A 20,742-nucleotide genomic window follows, 5' to 3' on the forward strand; every position below is an offset into this window, starting at 1 on the left:
CCTTAGCTTTGCCAGGGGTGGGGCTAGAACCTTCGTAAACACCTGAGGTGTGGTAGCAAGACCGAAAGGTAGGGCCACAAACTGGAAGTGGAGCTGCTCCACCGTAAACCTCAGAAACCTTTGGTGAGCGGGGAAAATTGGCACATGTAAATATGCATCTTTGATGTCTATCAATGTCAGAAACTCTCCTCCCTGAAGGGTGGAAACCACTGAGTGGATTGACTCCATGCGGAAAGAAGGAATGATTAGGAACTGATTCAGGTCTTTTAGATCTAGAATAGGTCTGACATCCCTGTTTGGTTTTGGAACCGTAAAGAGGTTTGAGTAGAACCCCGAGCCTTGCTCTTCTGGGGATACTTCTATAATCACCCCTTGGGATAACAGGCGTTCTAAGGCCAGAAGCAAGGGCCTCCTTTTTTCTGGATCTTTGGAGACTCTTGATCTTAGAAAGCGGGATGGAGGAAGATCCCGACACTCCAGCTTGTAGCCCAGAGACACTGTAGAGGTTACCCATTTGTCCTGAACCTCTTCCTGCCAGGCGTCTTCCTGCCAGCAGCCTTCCCCCCACTCGACCGAGCTGGGGCACCTCTTCTAAAGGAGCCTTTGGGGTTCTGCTTAACAGATCTTGGACCCCAAGACTTTTTCTGCCCTTGGGCCTGGCCTTTGGACCTTTCCCCTAGTATTGGACTGGGGAGGCCATCGCCACTGCCTGGAGGTTGAGGCTCCAGGGACTGGGGAAAGAGAATGTCTAAATGAGGGACGTTTACTCTTCTTCTTAACCGGCAACAAAGTGGTCTTGTCCCCGGTAATCCTCTGGATATATTTGTCCAAATCATCCCCAAACAAGCGTTCCCCATGAAATGGGAACCCAGTCAAAAATCTTTTGCATGAAGCTTCAGCTGCCCAATGCTTAAGCCAAAGAGACCTGCGCATGTGTACCAGCAGGAGAGTAAGGCGGGATGCTTGTTGAACAGAATCCATAATGGCATCAACCGCACAACATAAGGCCTTAGGAAGGTCTGTATAAACCTTGACCTGTTCATTGGGGAGGAGGTTAACCACCTGCTTCATTTGTTCCTTTAGGAATTGGCACATGCCAGTTGCTGCAACTGCAGGTTGGACCACTGCGCCAGCCATAGAAAAGGAGGCTTTATTTTTTAAATTGTTTATTTATTAAGTATATTCAAGTATACAGAAACAGAGTATTCATTCTCATAGAAAAATCATTGATAGCAGCATATTCTCAATGAGGTAAAACATTTTTTGTAGATTATTATATATCAAGAAGAGATAACATTAGGTGTCAAATGATTTTCAGACAATACATACACATCATGGTAGAAATAAGAGGGTCAGTTAGTGAAATAAAGCAATGTCATGGTCAGTGGCCCTGCTTCACTCATACAATATAGGAATCTGGCTTTATACCTCATTAACTCTGGACTACCTGGGGATTCTCTATGTTGTATTCAGAGGAGTCCCAGTGTCCCCATATAGCCTCAAATCTGGGAAGGGAGTCATCAATTATGGCTGTTATACGTTCCATCCTGCGAATATCTGTAATAACTGACAAAAACTGTGCAAAAGTAGGGGGGGGTGTTGGCTAACCAACATTGGGGTATAGCCCGTTTAGCCGCTAGTAAGATGAAAGCCATCAGTTTCCTAAGCATTTTTGGCATCTTAGGGAGGGGCAAGCCTAGCAAGAGATGTATAGGTTGGTGGGGTACAGGGAATTTTAGGATTTTTTCCAATAGGGCATGGATCTGTGACCAGTATGGCATTATCAAAGGACATTCCCAAAATGTATGGAAATGGGTGCCCAGAGATGAGCCACATCTCCAACACTGTCTAGATGTAGTCAGTTTCTGTCTTAAAAGAAACTCCGGGGTTCTATACCAGAACATCAGTATTTTATAGCTTGTTTCTTTCTGAGCCACACATCTAGATGTCTTAGATGCACTTTCCCAGATATTCTTCTATTCACTTAATAGAATAGGTCTGTTTAAAATGTGGGACCATTTGCGCATATATGTGTGAGTCTGTTCTGTGATAGGAGAGGCAGCATGCAAAATTTTGTAAATAGTGGATATTAGATGAGAATCATGAGGGCCTCTGGAGCACACCATTTCAAATTCAGTAGGCATAGTTAGGGTCAGTTGTGGCATTTTGGTGGAGAAAAAATGTTGGATTTGTAGAAAGGAGTAGAAAAGGTTTTTTGGGATTTTATATTTAGATTGTAGGTCAGTAAAAGTGAGGAGTTTACGGGTCACTGGGTTAACCAGGTGGCGTAATTGGAAAATACCAGCTTTCGTCCATGGCAACATGGCATCATAAGAGAGGCTATCAGGGGTTTCCGTATTAAAGGTAATATTTGTTAGAGGAGAGCATGGGGATGAAAGCTTATATTTACCGGAGCAGCTTTTCCATATTGAGAGGGTAAATAGCATCGGGTTTAAGCTGATTTTACGTAACTGAGAGATGAATTTATCCGAGGATGGCCATAACATGTAGCATGGGTGTGCGGGTACCGTGATGCCCATTTCTATCTCAGACCATCTGTTAGGGGCATATCTAGATGTCCAGGAGGTTATTGTTCTTAGATGGGAGGCGTAATAATATTTGATTATGTCGGGTGCCCCCAAACCTCCACCGGCTCGGGATGCAAAAAGTACCGAGCTAGCTATCCTATGGGATTTATGATTCCAGATAAAGTTTAGGAAATTTTGTTGGATTAGCTTTAATTGGGACATTGGAACCTTGACTGGAAGGGTCTCAAAGAGATAGAGGAGCTTAGGGAGCACCGACATTTTGAGGACGTTTATCCTTCCAAGAAGGGATAAGGGGAAATTTGTCCGTGACTTTAATAATTTGTTAATTTCTATAAACATAGGAGGAAAATTGGCCTGAAAAAGAGTGGAATATGAGGAAGTCAGATAGACCCCAAGATATTTCAAGGAATAAGAGCACCAACGATATTTGAAATTTTCCTGTAAAGTCGAGAGCATATCTCTGGAAAGATTAATAGGAAGGGCTTCAGTTTTGGTCGGATTTATTTTAAAACCTGAAATGCTGCCAAATTGATGTAGGATTGCATGGAGAGAGGGGAGTGATATATGGGGATGAGTCAATGTTAGTAGAATATCATCAGCGAATAGGGACAACTTGTATTTCTGATGTCTCAGCGCCACTCCCCCTATGTCAGAGTGGGAACGAATAGCTTCGGCCAGAGGTTCCAAACTTAAAATGAAAAGTAAAGGGGATAGAGGACATCCCTGACGGGTACCGTTACTTAGGGAGAATAGCGGGGAGACATGGGAAGACAGCTGTACCTGGGAAGTGGGCGTGGAGTAAAGCGCTTTTAAAGCATGTATAAAGGGGCCTGAAATTCCATATCTAGTCAGAATGGCGAACATAAAAGACCAGTTTAGGCGATCAAATGCCTTCTGGGCATCTAAACTAAGGACTATCGCAGGTTTCTTAGTTTTAGTCAGTAAGTCAATAAGATCGATAGTTCTTCTAGTGTTGTCTCCTGCGTGTCTAGTGGGAACAAAACCGACCTGGTCCTTATGTATGAGTGAGGGGAGAAGTAGGGACAGTCTGTTAGCTAAAATTTTCGTGAAAATTTTATAATCAGAGTTCAGGAGGGCGGTGGGGCGATAGTTGTCTGGTAGTGATAAGTCCTTATCCGGTTTCGGAATAACCGTAATAAAGGCGTGGAGAAATTGGGAGTGCGGAACTTTCCCTGACATCAGAGAGGTAAACAAACTTATCATATGGGGTATTAAAACTGGTAGGAAGCTTTTAAAATATGAGTAAGGGAGTCCATCGGGCCCTGGGGACTTGTGGGTCGGAAGTTGGTTAATAAACGCTGTAATTTCTGCGGCAGAAATGGGAGCATTGAGTCCTGAGCGTTTCTCAGGGGAGAGTGTAGGGAGATTTAGAGTTTTAATGAAGTCATCAAACTTTTCTTGAGTGAATTCGAAATTTTGGTCTGTTGCTAAGCAGTTATAGAGTCAATAATCACCAAAGACCTTGGACATGTGTTGGGGGCAATAGGTAGGTTCACCATTGGGCTGTAATAGTAAATCAGGGATTGAGGCTGTGGGTCTAGGCTTTATTTTATTGACTAGCATTCTATGGGGCCTATTAGCAAATTCGTAAAACTTTTGCTTGGACCAAAGCAAGGATTTGGCAAATGTATTCAAATCAAGAGATTTGATGTGGTTACGTAGTGATACCACTGATCTAAGGCGTTCCACCGTAGGGAAGCTGACAAGGGACTCCTCTGCTTTAGATAAATCACGTAAAAGCGATGACCTTTGGAGAGCTTGGTCTTTTTTGAGACGGGAGCTTGAGGAGATGCACTCTCCCCTGAACAAGAAGAGTAATAATAATAATGATAAAAAAAGAGGGGATCCAGGTTAGGACCAAAAAGGGTCTCCAGTAAAAAGAACAGAAGAAAAAACATATACCAATTAGGTATTAGGGCTGAGGCAGGTGAGAGCCTCAGGAAATCACGGTCTCGATTCAAGACCATGTTAACAGGGGGTGTGTCAGCCTACAAAATCAGACTTGTGGGCCTCCACCCAATCCGAACATTAAAAAGAAAAAGAAAAACAGGGAACCCCCAACATGGGGGTTATGTGCTGGGTTATAACAAACAAATGAACATGCAAACATGTAAGGCACTTCAGATATGGAAGTTCGACTCTGAGCCCAGAGTCTCAGAACACATAGGTCAAAAAAAAAAAGTAAGACCTATGTGTAAAGAGGGACCATAGGCACACGTCACAGGACGTTTTCAAGTAGGGCCTTTAAATGGAGCAGCTCTTTGAGGTGTAACTGGTGTCTTCTTTGACCTCTGGTGCACCGGAGTCCAGATTTTCCCAGGCGTGGACATCTGTCGGGAAGGCGGGATTTGTATCTGCAGGTCTTCATCTGGTATGGGAGGGAGACCTAGGTTTTTGATAAAAGTTTCACATTCTTGTAAGTCTCACATGGAGTATTGTGAACCGTCTTTAATGACTGATAACCGGAACGGGAAACCCCAACGATAAGGGACTTGGTATTGTTGCAAATGGGAGGTAACTGGCGTAGAGCGCGGCGTTTAGCCAAAGTGATGGACGATAGATCATTGAAAATTTGAAGTTTTGCGCCTTTGAATTCGACCCTTGATCTGTTTCGAGTAGCAATAGTCAAGGCCTCCTTGCTCTCATAAAAGTGGAAACGAGCGATTATGTCCCTGGAATTAACACCCTGAGGAGGTTTAGGAGCCAGTGATCTGTGTGCTCTATTCAGGCGCCATTCTATGTCAGGAATATGAGGTACTAACATGACAAATAGAGCAAGGAGATAGGATTGAATTTCTTTATCTGGTATGGATTCCGGGACTCCACGGATGCGTAGGTTCTGACGGCGTTCTCGATTTTCGAGGTCTTCTTGCTGCATTTGTAATTGCGAGACTGCGTTTTTCAGGCCTGCATTTTCCTCTTCTAGGACATGGACATATTGAACCATGTCGTCGAATTTAGTTTCCAGATGATCCGTACGTTCACCAAGTTGATCTATTTCACCCCTAAGCTCATGGGCTAGCTTATTTACTTCTTTGGTGATGTTATGGGTGATACTGTGAAGTAGAGCCTGTAACTTAGTATCTAAAACGTCCACTGTTACGGGTAGTGATGTTGCGGGGGAAACAGGTGGTTGTGGGCGCTGTGAAGAGTCTTCAATAAACAGAGAGGGGTCAACTAACGGGAAATTGTCCGTTTGGTTCATAGTTGCCTCCGGGGTACTTGAGGCCGGGGAGTGAGGCCTCCGTAGGTATTTCTCCATTGAGTGGGTTTGCCGAAATGCGGCCTGCGAGGCTTGTTTTTAGTATACGGTGCGTTGGTCTCCGATTTTACCCATGCACTGTTTGAGAGATAACTATGGGGTTCCCTGAAAGGTTAGTGCGTCTCCCGGGTCTTGAAAATAATAGCGTTGCGGAGCGGGAGATTCGGATCTGTAGGCGGAGGCCAAAGCTTAAATCTCAGACGTCTTCCATTTTTGCAAGCTGCGTGTGCGTTTTACATGTAACAGTTGTAAGGGTGATTTTTTAGGTAGCTGTTACAGGACACAGTATTCCCAGTGGTGGATATTGTTGAGGAAGTATAAAGAGATGGGTTATGATGAGTGAGTACAGCTTAGAGGGACAGAAGCAGCTGGGTGTATCTTGGAGTCCCGTGTGTAGGCCGAAGCCGCGGTCTTCCCTATAGGCCGGCCGGCCAGCTGTGTAAGTTCCGCTCCGTCTGGGCTTCGTCTGGGCTAAAGGGGTTCTTGGAGAGACACAGCTAATGGGGCAGTGGGTGGTTGCTGTCAGGGGTGTTTGGCTGTGGGATGGTAGATGTGGATGTTTCCACTACTCACTGTGTCTCCAGGGGGATGATGCGGCCGGATCAATAGGCCGCAGGCTGTAGATGGACGCCAGGCTGCGGTACATCAGGGCTCACGGCCGGAGATCCACAGGTAGCACAGCTCCACTGCAGGTCTATCCAATGTCCTCCGGAGGTGTCCTGCTGGAAGGTTGAGGTAGCATGGTTGCTGTTTAGGAGCGTGGGAGCTGGCAGGCCTCAAGATAGCGGCGGGCCTCGAGCCCAAGAATCAGGGAGCCGGGCCGGGGTGTACACAGCCGTGTATAGTCCGAGATGGAGGAAAGTTTTTAGCTGTACTTGTAGTAGAGATTGTTCTGGGGAGTATGCCGTGATTTTGGGAGTTCTCCGGGGTAAGAGAGAGGGAGGATGGCAGTGGATTGCTTGCTGGCTGTGCAGAGCTCAACACAAGCACGTCTTCCTTGCTCAGTGTCCGGACACGCCCCAGAAAAGGAGGCTTTAAATAAAGATTCCAGCATTATGTCAGTTGGATCTTTGAACCCCTGAGCATTGTCCACAGGGCAGGTCAGGCTCTTATTCACACAGGAAACAGCCGCATCAATCGCTGGCACCCCCAAATTCTCTGTGAATTTTTCCTCTACCGGATAAAAAAGGGAAAACTTCTTAGGAGGAGAAAGTAGCTTATCTGGGTGAACCCAGTCTTCATACAACAATTTCTCCAGCAAGGGATGAATTGCGAAGGTATACGCGACCTGTGGGGATTTCTGGGATCCCAAGGAGGAAACAGAGGAAATGGCAGCCTCAGCAGAGGGCAATTCGTATGTGGCATGCACCAACTCAGTATAGTATTGCACCTGCACCTTGAGGGACTGAGAGGAACAAGAGAGCTTCTCCTCATCCCCTGAATCGTCCGACTGCTCCTGATCCCCATCCCTGGATAGGGATACTTCATCATTATCAGATTGCTCATGCGATAAGAAGTAGTTGCTACACACTGCAGCATTGTTTTAAATGTAAGTTGATTGGACTTGTTTTATCAAATAAATATACCTTTTGTATGGGATCACGCTATGTGCGTCTCTTTCCCCCTCACACTGTACATCACTACTCTACCTGACGAACACTAAGGAGAGAGGCACGGGGACAAATTCCAGTTTCCAGGCACGGGTACAGATTCCAGATTGGTGATACCCCTGGAGGCATACGAGCTCGGCGCTCGTGGATTGATGCCCACACTCACTTCATGAAAGTGAGTGCAACCCCCCCCTCCCGTGTGTGTCTTGCCCCCCCTCCACTGTGGTCGTCGCAGAGTTATTTTACATGCTGTATATTTTTTATTTTTTATATTTCGCTTGGCATGTTCATCATTGTCACTACCTTATACACGGAACGTCTACACCTGCGGGTCATTTGCAACACCTTACAGCTGTAAGGTAAGCGGCTTGCAAACATGGAGGTGTCCTCACTGAAGATCCCCCTTCCCTTCACGATTGGAATTGTTTTGTGTTTCTCATCACAAGTTTTTTTTTTTTTTGGACTGGATGATAGAACTATTATTCATGTTTGTCCTAGGGATTTGTCACTTGTAGTCCACCAGGATTTGGCACGTTTTTGCTAATGGGGCACTAGCCCACATGTATTTTTCTTGCATTATATATTTTTTTGCATTGTGTCATTATTTATCCTATTTGTGTTAGTATATGCAGTTTTGCTTTGCTATATTCAAGCAGTCACTGTTTCACAATTACCTTTATATATTAGGCTTTGTCTGCCCGTAACATTATAGTCATGTTGATCAGCTACGTTGCACTGCACTGCATCCTCACCATGTTCTTTTAGCATGTAGGATCTATTCATGCATTGGCCCGTTTCTTTTTTAGTTCACTTTGCCACTTTAGTCATCTTTGTAGCTCCCCCCCCCTTCATCACAGCGCAACTACCATCTTCCCCCACTTTTGTCTCATTTGTCCTGCTTTGGATCAGTACTTAGGTGTTGCAGCAGTGTCCTTTTAGCGTAGCCCCCCCCGACAGCGCAGGAGTTTCCACTTTCACATTGCCTTCCTTCTAAACCATCCAATGCAGCTCTCATAGTGTCTTCAGTGACATAAACAGGGGCTGCAACATTGGGAGAGACTGCAAAGCCTGACAGGGGCAATGACTTATCCTGTGAGGCTGCCCCCAGTCTTTCGGGGGGGGATGGTATTCTGCAGGCATGTCCAGATCTAGCAGGAACACAAGATCTCCATCTTCCCCTCTCACAGAACGGCGGTCTGCCTTGTTTACATAGGGAGACCGCTGTTCTGCCTCTCCTGAGAACGATTAGTGAGTCCCAGTGGACATTGCATCCCCTGGACTCACTGATTGGCTCCCACTGTGTCCAATCACAGTGGAAGCGGGTTGCTGGTGGTGCGTGCACGCACCCCAGACCCAGTGCACAAAATCATGTATATCTGCATGGGGCAGTCCATAACAGGTTAAACAGCACACTTTTTTCTTTCTCAGTCTACTTTTGGAGTCCACAAGACGCACGTTCTGGTGGCCAGACCTAGAAGGAAGTTGCAAGAGGTACATGAATTCATGTGCCATCTGTACCCCGAGTAAGAGTACTAAGAACTGAGCCTGGGATCTACTCTGACCACTACCAGTTCTTGACAGACCATGAAAAATCATGGTCATCAGCGTGTGGGGAAGGGCTGGATGTGCTGGAGGAGAAAGCAAAGATGATTGACAGCGGGAAGGTGGAGACCCGAACTGTAAGCTGCACATGGCTGGGACGTTGCTGGGGTTCTGGGAATGTTTGGCCAAGGCAACCACCACAGCTAACAGGTCATCCAGGTCCATGAGGTTCTCCAACGACCAGCACCCCTAGAGCCCCAGCAACGCTGACTAACATCCACATCGGCCCATCCAGCCCTGGTTTTCCATCTCCCTGAGGTCTACATTGCTTTGGGACACTCCCACGCAGCTGGGATTCACATCCATTGGGCTTTAGATGCTGTGAATGTATAGTGTCATCCACACTGCAGCAACACGGTTCTCTCCCTTTCATCTGCCAGTACGCCAGCGGACTTGGCGTCCCAGCCACGTGCAGCTTACTGTTTGGGTCTCCACCTTCCTGCTGTCAATCATCTTCTCTTTCTTCTCCAGCATGTCCAGCCCTTCTCCACAGGCTGATGAGTGTGTTCCACATTCGGCCAGAGTGCAGCATTGGTATTGGCTCTCCCCCATGCTGCAGGAGGTTTTTTGTAAACCCCAATGCCATCAGCTCTTTGTTGCTCCATGGATCTTCTGTGAAACTGTAAGCTGTTGATTTATTTTTTACCTGCCTCATATCCCTTCCTGTCTGACAACAGAATTGTTCTTTTACATGCATTACTGAATAAACTAGGACTAATCATTGTCAACTATCCGCTGTGAGACTGTGTTTACTCTTCAACCCATTGAGCGCTGCTCTGTTTGTTTTGTTGTACACTCTTTGTCCTTACCCTTCAGTGATGGCTGCCGTCCAGCTGCATTGGATTCAGATCCCATGTCATTAACTATGCCTTTTCCTCCCCATCCACAGATAGCCATGTTTTAGCGCTGGTGTTACTTGTTGCTATCTTCGTAGTAGTAGACCGCCTGTCCAAAATGACTCATTTTCTGCCTCTGAAGAACATTATCTCGGCCATGGAGATGGCTCAGGTATTCATCAGAGAAATTGTAAGACTTCGTGGGGTCCCCATGAACATCATCTCCGATCGGGGGATCCAATTTACTTCTCAATTCTGGAAGACTCTGTGTGAAGTTCCTAAGATTGAATGATCCTTGTCATCTGCCTATCACCCCCCAAACCAATGGGCAAATGGAGAGGACCAATCAGGCACTCGAGCAGTACATATGATGTTTAACTACTCTAATACTCTAATGCCCCATACACACGAGCGGAATTTCCGTCTGAAAAATCTTGGATGGTTTTTCCGACGGAATTACGCTCAAGCTTGGCTTGCATACACACGGTCACACAAAAGTTCTCTGAACTTCCGACTGTCTGTCAAGAATGCGGTGACATACAACACTACAACGAGCCGAGAAAATGAAGTTCAATGCTTCCGAGCATGCATCAAATTGTTTCTGAGCATGAGTGATTTTTTTGCCCGTCGGAATTGCATACAGATGAATGGAATTTCCGTCAAGAGCTTTTTCCATTGGAAAAATAGAGAACCAGCTCTCAATCTTTTGCTGGCGGAAATTCAGACAGAAAAAGTTGGATGGGGCATACGCACGGTCGGAATAGCCAACCAAAAGCTCCCATCACACTTTTTTGACGGAAATTCCGACTGTGTGTACATGGCATAAGGCATAAGGATATGAGAGTGAAAAGCCTCAGCATGGCAAGAGTGGATGTAACATATCTGCTTACCCATCAGTCTCATGTAAGAAGTGGAGGCAGTGAGGTACATTGAGAAGCTGGCAAGTATTTCTTTGACTTGGGGTGTCCGTCTCTTACTTGAGCTTGTCACGGGTCATGGTTGTAGGATAGGAACTGCAAGTGTCTCTTCAGGAAAAGGTGGAAGTTCCAGGTGTTTGAGGAAGGCCTCCCCTTCTTAAAGATCCCATGTGCTGTGTTGAGCCCCTTCTTTGGTCACTATGAGTCTAAAGGGGAATCCCTGGTGACAGAAAATGTGGTGCTTTTACAGATATAATGTTATGGGTCTCAGTGAACGTTGTTTGGTGAGTGAGATAGGTGATACATCACAAAAAATTAGCATTTTTCTCCCCTTTGTAATCAATCACTGACTTGTTTGACCTGTTGTGGTTAGAATTTAGTAGAGTTGCTTTGCTGTCATAATAGTGAAAGTGGACAATAATGTCCCTGGGGCATGCACCTGCTGATGGCTTGGGACCTAGAGAACAATGTGCACGGTCCATATGCCAGTCTATGTCCAGATAAGACTGTGAATAAGCCCACCAGATCTCTAAATCTTCTTGAAATTGTGTTTCAAAGGGAGGTTGTCTTCCTGTAAGACATGGACATATTAATTTAAATTATCAACTTTAGTTTCCAAGTGGTCTGTAATCCCACCACTTAAAGCTTTTTCACCCCATACTTTTTGGGCTATTTTCCCCACTTCAGTGGATATAGTGCATGTGATATTCCGTAACAGGGTATAGAGCTTTTCATATAATATGTCTGCCATCAGATATGGCACTCAAGGGGGTGAATTAGCCAGCAGGATTGTGGTTACTTCCTCTGTGGGGTCAAGGAGTACTGTATGGTTTGCCGGGGAAGCCAGCTTATTCAAGACTGGGGATGCATGCCTTGTCAGGTATCACTCCATGCTCGCAGGCCGCTGTTCCCTGGAGCAGTGTTTCTCAACTACAGTCCTCAAGGCGTCCCAGCAGGTCATGTTTTCAGGATTTCCCTCAGATGAAACGGCTGTGGTAATTACCAAGGCAGTGAAAGTGATCAAACCACCTGTGCAAAATAATGGAAAGCCTGAAAACATGACCGGTTGGGGCACCTTGAGGACTGGAGTTGAAAAACACTGCCCTGGAGGGTGAAGCTGTGGGATTTTGTCACCCTATTATACCCATAGAGATCCCTGAATGGTGCTCTGTCAGATACGGGTGCTCCGGGGCTGGTGTCTGCTGTTGTGTGCTGTACATAAGCAGAAAAAAGTAGCAGTGCAGCAGAGCAAAGGGATTACACATCCGCTATCTTCCACATCCATGCATGCGCCCCTTCTAATAAATTTTTATTCTGTATTTGTTTTCTAGATTTTTTATTTATATTCCCATATATTGATTTATAGAGCTAATACCCATGATGTGTTTTGTTTGTTTTTGACCTTCATATTAACCTGCATATTTTTGAACTTTATATTTGACCTGCAGGCAGTTTATTTATTTTTCCCCCTATGTAATTGGCCATTCTATTTCCTGGTGGGTCAGGAAGACACATCTATTTTACTTAATAACACATTTTGTATAAATTAATAAATTGGTTGCTTTTAGACAAATTTAAAAAATAGGTTACAGTATGTACAGTGCCTTGAAAAAGTATTCATACCCCTTGAAATTTTCCACATTTTGTCATGTTACAACCAAAAATATAAATGTATTTTAATAGGTTTTTATTTGATAGAAAAAAGGAAAGAAAGAACCCACGCTATGGAAATAAGAATTTAAAAAAATATATGTGCTAATATGATAGGGCTGCTGCTAGAGTGAAAGGTGAAAGACTCCAATGAATGCAAACAAATAAAATTAAACTCAACACTGCTCCTTACCTGCTTGCCGACTGGCTCATGCCAATATACGTGGGTAGAGGGGCACATACAGGCAGATTAACGTACCTGTACGTTGCCCTTTAAGAAGCGGTTTGCGGGCATGCGCCCGCCGCAACCTCCGTGAGCATGATTGTGGGTCCCGCGGACCCGATGTCCCTGGGGATACCCGCAATCATCTCATGGAGAGGAAGAACGGGGAAATGCTTATGTAAACAAGCATTTTCCCATTCTGCCTAGTGACAGGACACTGATCACTACTCCCTGTAATTGGGAGTGGTGATCAGTGTCATGTCACACATAGCCATGCCCCCCCACAGTTAGAATCACTCCCTAGGACACACTTAACCCTTTCACTGCCCCCTAGTGGTTAACCCCTTTACTTCCAGTTACATTTACACAGTAATCAATGCATTTTTAATTGCACTGATCGCTGTAGAAATGAGAATGGTCCCAAAGTCACGCCAAAAGTGTCCGATGTGTCCGCTATAATGTCGCAGTCATGATAAAAATCGCTGATCGCCGCCATTACTAGTAAAGAAAATGAATAAAAATGCCATAAAAATATCCCCTATTTTGTAGGCGCTATAACTTTTGCGCAAACCAATGAACAAAAAGGCTTATTGCGATTTTTTTTTTTTACAAAAATATGTAGAAGAATATGTATCGGCCTAAACTGAGGAAAAAAAATGTTTTTTATATATTTTTGGGGGATATTTAATATAGCAAAAAGTAAAAAATAATGCATTTTTTTTTAAATTGTCGCTATTTTTTGTTTATAGCGCAAAAAAATAACCGCAGAGGTGATCAAATACCACCAAAAGAAAGCTCTATTTGTGGGGAAAAAAGGACGTAAATTTTGTTTGGGAGCCACGTCGCACGACCGCACAATTGTCAGTGACGCAGTGCCGAATCGTAAAAAGTGCTCTGATCTTTGGGCAGCCAAATGGTCCGGGGCTTAAGTGGTTAAACTCAACCCAATACAATATTGAGTGAACCTATATCAACATATACAGTATCATGACACAATATAAAGTGCTCAGTGCCAATATAAAGTGCAAAAATATATAAAGCGCAATAATATAAAGTCCATCCAATGTGGTATGCTGAACTTGTAAACAGTTGTGGTGATGGTTTTCAAGTGACTCACAAGTTTCCACAGATTCCCAATTGGATTTAAGGAAGGACTTTGACTGGGCCATTCTAAAATATGAATATGCTTTAGTCATAATTTGTATTTATTTGTATTTAGATCATGTGACCACACAGAGGAGCTGTGCAAAAAGGTATTTAGGATTATAATTTAAATAAACTGTCATAATGCACTGAATATTTTGCTAAAACAGAGAGGATACAAGTAACTGTGGTATGTAATACTTCAGAATAGAGGCAGGAGGGGAGGAGCAGAGAGATCAGCTCTGTAGACAAGGGAGAGACACTCAGAACAGTGCAGGATGACAGAGGCATACTGTATAACCTGACCATGGTAATCTTGAATCAGAACCCATAATTACTGTGGTCAGCACACATAGGGGGACACAGGAACAGGCAGGATCAACCAGGTATTTTAGAATAAAAAAAAGGACAAATTACATAGTAGCACTATGCTACTGATCATGCTTTAAAGGAATAGGTGCATTCTTTTTTCGGGGGGGGGGGGTTATAACTACTTTCGCTCAAAAGCTAACATGATCTCTAAAGGTTCATGGATATACAGAAAACTTTTCCTGCCTGTCTGCCTGTTATTTGCAAATGAGGTCCTGTGACTGTACAAGATAATGCATGTCAGGTTGTGTCCCGGGGGGGTCAGGCACCTATAGTCCCCAGCAAAAGATGCAACAGATGCTGTCTGCCCTGTTTAATGATCAATTATGCTCCACTGATTATTCTAACAGGGAATAAATAAGACGTATACATTCTCACAGAGGGTTCCAATGCACAAGCAGTTTGGGCCTTACAGGAAAAACAGTAGATTGTCTAGGATTGCTCCCCCAGCCCCAGAGGCGGCTCTCTAATTAGGCTAATTAGGCCACCACCTAAGGCCTCGAACTCAAAGGGGCCCCGGGGGCATCTAATTTGCCTAATTGAAGAGCTGGCTCTGTAGCAGAGCTCCCTGCTCTATTGCACTGGCTGCTATGTTTCTCATGCCCTGTCCTTGTCCTTGGCCAGCTCCTCCAGGTTCCTCTCTCCTGCGTAATGCAGTGCCACTCAGCTCAATGTCCTCTCCAGCCAGAGTCCCGCCCCCCCAAATCGGCTGCATCCATTCCTTTCTGCAGTGCTCCAGAGATGCTCTGCACACTTCCCCTGCGCTAAGGATGTTTAAGTACACATGTGCAGCAGCACTATGAGAGCCGGAGGACACTGGAGGCTTGTCTGCCAGCCCCCACCTCCTCCCCCCATCATACACAGATCTCTCTTGCCTTGGAGATATGCTGATCACCCTGTCTGTGCTGCTGCTGGAGAGAGCCCAGGCAACCATGGATGAGTGCCCTGCAGCTTGGTTATTGTGAGTGAGCTGACCCCATATCATCCTCACACCATCCCATACCCCACCCCTCCTCCCCTGGGGACAGGGGCCCCCATCATCTTCCCTGGGGTCAGGACCCCCATCATCTTCCCTGGGGATAGGGCCCCCCTATCATCTTTCCTGGGGACAGGGGCCCCATCATCTCCCCTGGGGACAGGGCCCCCGCCATCTTCCCTGGGGACGGGAACCCTATCTCCCTTGGGGACAGGGGCCCATCATCTCCCCTGGGGACAGGGGCCAAATCATCTCCCGTAGGGTTAGGGGCCCCATCATCTCACCTGGGGACAGGGACCCCATCTTCCTTGAGCACAGGGCCCCCATCATCATCTCCCCTGGGGACAGGGCCCCCATCATCATCTCCCCTGGGGACAGGGCCCCCATCACTGCAAGTGCACTTGAAAGTGCACTGAAACTGCACTGAAAGTGCACTTGTAGTGCAAAGTGGATTTGTCTTTAGTAAATATCCCTATTGTCATTGTAAACTACAACAACTTACTCAAAAAACTGGTATTGAGCATTGAAATAAGAAGCCACACATTGTTGAGTATAAAAGATTTTACTCCATGCACATTCACATGTGCGTTAGGAAAACGGTTTTTGAACAAACCAACATCTTTGGTGTATAACATTTTTAGGTTTGACATTAGAAATAGCCTTTTTTTGGTTAAACAGGCATGTTTAAAACCATAATAACATACACAACTCAGGAACTTACACAGTTTAACTTTGAAAAAGTGAAGACAATAACAGACATCAGTATGTCCAAACTGTGTTGATCTTGCCTTCATCAGATGGGGTGATGTCACCTCTGTAAAAGCCAAATTTTGAAGATGCACGCAAATTAGGAGTCAAAATGTGGATTCCCCTCCTGATCCCTTGCCTAATGTCAACATGTGCTAGCTCCAATTATGGGGGATCAATGGACGTGTTTCGGGGCTGCAACCCCTTCTTCTCACCTACTTAAGTTGCGAGGAAGGGGTTGCACCTACAAAACGCGTACATTGATATCCTGTGATGGCAGATAGCACATGTTGACACACTGTGTGCATCTTCAAAATTTGGCTTTCAAATTACTTTAAAACTTGATTTAAAAGAAAAAATTACACGACAAAATGGTGCAATTTTTGTGTGTTTTAGATTCTGCCTAAAACATCAACAATGTTCTTCATTTTTTGTTGAACATCATTGATGTTTTCCTTTATCTTTTCTAAATTACGATTGCACACCATGATCTCCCCAATGAGGACGTGTGCACTTGTACTGGTGAAATGAGTTTCTTCTTCCACAACATCCACATCACCTAAAAAACACACCATGTTTTATAAATATGCATGCATACATCTATTACCCGAAGCTGTGGTCTCAGACACTCGTTTGTTGTGGTCACCATTTCGCCCAATTCATGTACCTCGGAATCCACATCCTCAGGTTGTGGTGTGGGGATTTATACCCTTCTTTAGGAGATGTGGTGTTCTTGGTGTCCTCTGATGTCCCGAGTCTTTTCTCCCCTATGTGAATAAAAAAAAAGGTATACTTAGCACACAGAGATTTGAGGCAAGAAATAGGAATATGAAACATTGCTTGGAAGTGTCATACAATTGTCTGTTTTGGCAGAGTTCCAAATTGAAGACATTTTTTTTCCCTTTCTTCAAGCTGGAATACTTACCTTTTCTCACACATGGAGACACCCTTAATATCTACTGAAGCACCTGTGTGGGACACCCTAAAAAGAGTGTTCTGGTGTCCCACGCTAGTGCTCCTGCGTCCAGATGTGTAAACAGCTGCTGAGTGTCCTCTCCTTACACTGAATCAAGTTTGCATTTCATTCTAGTTAAAACACATCTAGACAATAATGTAATAAACTTATTTTAATACAAATAGGCCTGAATAAATGTAGTTAACCTGCATCTGTCAAAAACATCGTATCAGTGGGCGAACGAACGATGTTTACTACGAACTTTTACTGTCCCCACGAACCGGAAACTTGCCATTTTAAACGCCATTTTAAACTGTACAACAGTAACGAAAAGCACATGGAGCAGCATGCAAGTAATAATATTAATAATAGGAACACACAACAAAATACTTGCGTTTTTGCAGCACTCTCTTGATCCTTCTGTATTGATCCTGGTCCTTCAATTTGAGGTCTGACCATTGTTTCCTCAGTTGCTCTTTAGATCGTCATACCCCAAAATTCTTCTGCAGACTTTTCACAACTTTAGTCATGATTTTGGCCTTTCTCACATTTGGGTTTCTGTACGGTCCATATTTTCCGTCATAGTCAGCCATCTTCAAGATGTCCACCATCTCAACAAAGGCCATATTTGATGCCTTAAATCTCCTGGATCGGGACGTTTCTGGCTCCGGGCTCTCCTTGTCATTGCTGCTCTCCTCTGCATGCACCTGCTCTGTCTCCACCACGTGCTCTCCCACTGCACCGAAAGAGAAGGGTGGGGAATATACTAGAAAGAAGGTCAGGAGTCGAGTTTCACGCATGCGCAGTGTATATAAATCATAACACGCGTGCGTCGTATGTATGATCTGTGAGCAGAGGACGGAGTAGCGTAAGCGCCGATCGTACTAATGAAGGTACAAATTTAACTTGGGGCATCAGTGACCTATACTGCTTATAGATTGAGGCCTATATTGGAACAAGATTATGAGAGTTTAGCCTGACATTAGGGTTTGTCTTGTGTTGTGTCTTGCAGAGAATATGGATACATTCAATGACCATGATTTCCTCCCCAACTTCATTGATAAATACTGAGAACTGCCATGTCTGTGGCAAGTGAAACACCCATTTTATAATAACAAACTAAAGAGGAAGGCAGCACTGGATCAACTGTTGGAATTGGTGAAGCCAGTAATTTCCACGGCAAACATCAACTATTTGAAGTGCAAAATTGGTGGCCTGAGGAGCACATATAATAGGGAGTGCAAGAAGGTCCAGGATTCCATGAGATCAGGAGCAGCAGCAGATGACATATTTGTCCCCAGGCTTTGGTACTACAACAGACTGCAGTTTTTGTCAGACCAGACTGAAATCAGGCAATCACTCTCAACCCTTTCTTCCACTCTTCCTTCCACCTCAGATGAGGCTTCCGACGTACAACCTGGGCCTTCCACCCAGGAAGAAGATGTGGAAGAGCCCAGATTGAGCCAGGTATAGCATTGTTCAACATATTTCTTGACAAAAATTTAATGATGTTAACTAGATGTTATTGATCACTATTTTCAGATTTAACAAAGTGGTTTACATATCGATAGACAGTAGTAGCCAAAAGGATTGGGAGAAGAATGAAAAATGCTGGGGTGAGAAGGATAGTCTTTTCTATTTGATAACATTTAATTTGCAACAGTCATGAGCTCAAAATTGTGTGCAATTGATGACCAAAAAACTAAAAATATGTCCAATTTTCATACACAGGAAAGTCTCAGCCAGGAGGAGGCCATGGAAAGTGGAAGCCAGGAGGTGGCCAGGGAAAGTGGCAGCCAGGAGGTGGCCGTGCTCAGTAGCCTGACCGAATCACAGGTTCCTTCCCTCCTCCTTCCAACAAAAAGGCCCAGAAAGGGGAAGAACGGGGAGTCAGCGCTTGGTTTGATTCGGCAGGCTACTGTGGTCCTCACAACAACCCCCAGTGTTCAAGAGGCTTTTGCATCTATGATGGCCAGTAAGATGCAGGAAATGGAGGTGGGCCAACGCCTCATCAGTAAGGAGCTCATATTTTAGGTCCTAAATAAAGGGGTGATAGGTGAACTCACAAAAAAAGTCATGTATGTGAGTTGAACCATACTCCTCCTCCACCTCCTGACACAACTCCAACACCACAGCCATAACTTGGAAGGAAGCGTGGAAGGAAGACAAGAGAGTGATTGCCTGGGTTTGGTCTGGTCTGGAAAAAAAGATGCAGGCTGTTGTAAGACCACAGCCTTGGGACATATATGTCATCTGCTGCTGCTCCTGATCTCTCGGAGTCCTGGACCATATTTTGCTCCCTATTAAATAGACTCCTCAGGCTACCAATTTTGCCTGTCAAATAATTGATGTCTGCCCTGAGGTACAAAGGCTTTACCAACTTCAACACTTTATCCAGCGTTGCCTTCCTCTTTATTTTGTTATGGCCCCTAATAAATTTATAATTTTTTTAAAAAAATCCTTGGCTGTGTGTTTTAGTTCAAAAAGGACAGTTTGTTTGTGAGTAGGCAGGTACATTTCAAAAATACAATGTCAAATTAACAAGGGACACCAACACCAACCAACCTCTTTGAGGTTAAAAAATACAAGATAATAATGGTGTTATGGTAACTTGACACACAAAACAACAAAAAATATTATGGAGATTACTATATAAAAAAAAAATTCAGGAGATCTTGATAAAAAAAAAAAAGTAGATCGCTATAAAAAAAATTAGAAACATTATTCTGGATATATGGCGAAAAAAAAAAAAGATTATTCAGGAGATCACGAGAAATAATAAAGAAATCAGTTTGTCAGAACTCTGTGTGAATATCAGTAGCAAAACTACTTCATTATTCTAGCATTATAAAGAAGAAGGGAATGCGCTGCATTGAAAGATTAAAAACTTTGCAGCGTGACGAATGTGCTATCTCCATTACGAACGCTAGTTTTACCAGACCGAGTGCTTCTGTCTCGTACTTGATTCAGAGCATGCGTGGTATTTTGTGCGTCGGAATTTCCGACAACAAGTTTTTTTGTCATAAAATTTGAGAACCAGCTCTCAAACAGTTGTTGTCGAAAATTCACACAGCAAATGTCCAATGGAGCATACACACAGTAGGAATTTCCGACAACAAGCTCACATCGAACATTTGTTGTCGGAAATTCTGATCGTCTGTACGCGGCATAAGGTTCTTAATATATGCAGTTTATACAGTTAATTTTTATTGCTTACATTTTTTTCCATTATGGGTGTGAGTGGGGCCTCATGTCTAAGTTTTGCCTAAGGCCTCACAAAGCCTAGAGCCACCTCTGCCCAGCCCCATGGGTGCCCCTACATTTGCCTTGGAAATTTAGTGCTGTTCTGCTGGCTGAAGTTCTGGGATGAACAGCTAATACCTTATACTTTCTTCTGTATACCCCAAGTGTGCTTTTTAAAAGATTTTTTACTTTGCCATTTAAGCCCCATTGAAAGATCCTCTCCCGACTGAACTATATATTTTTTTAAACTTTTCTTGCATTAGTGCAAGTCCACCATGGTAGTGTCCAGCTATCCATGCCCTGGGAAAATCCAGAAGAAAATAATAAGATTTGACTCCCATGGACTTTAATAGGTTTTGGTGCTTCCTGCCAGATTCATTGAACCTCCAGCGAACTTGACTTGCAAGATTCACTCATCCCTAATAGCAACTGTCTGAAAGAGGATTCCCTTTACTTTGAAGAGATTTCCTTTCTCTTCCCATTGTATCTACAGGAATTGAAGGGAAATCTTCCCAATAGGACACAGATGTCAGAAATCTTACATTGCTTTATGTTATTCCCTACTCCATCCAAACAGAAAAAAGTTTGGACTTTAGATATTCCTAAACATTCTCTTTGCAAAGCAAATATTCATTTAGC

Source organism: Aquarana catesbeiana, linkage group LG03 (assembly GCF_042186555.1).
Source record: "Aquarana catesbeiana isolate 2022-GZ linkage group LG03, ASM4218655v1, whole genome shotgun sequence".
Lineage (NCBI taxonomy): Eukaryota > Metazoa > Chordata > Amphibia > Anura > Ranidae > Aquarana > Aquarana catesbeiana.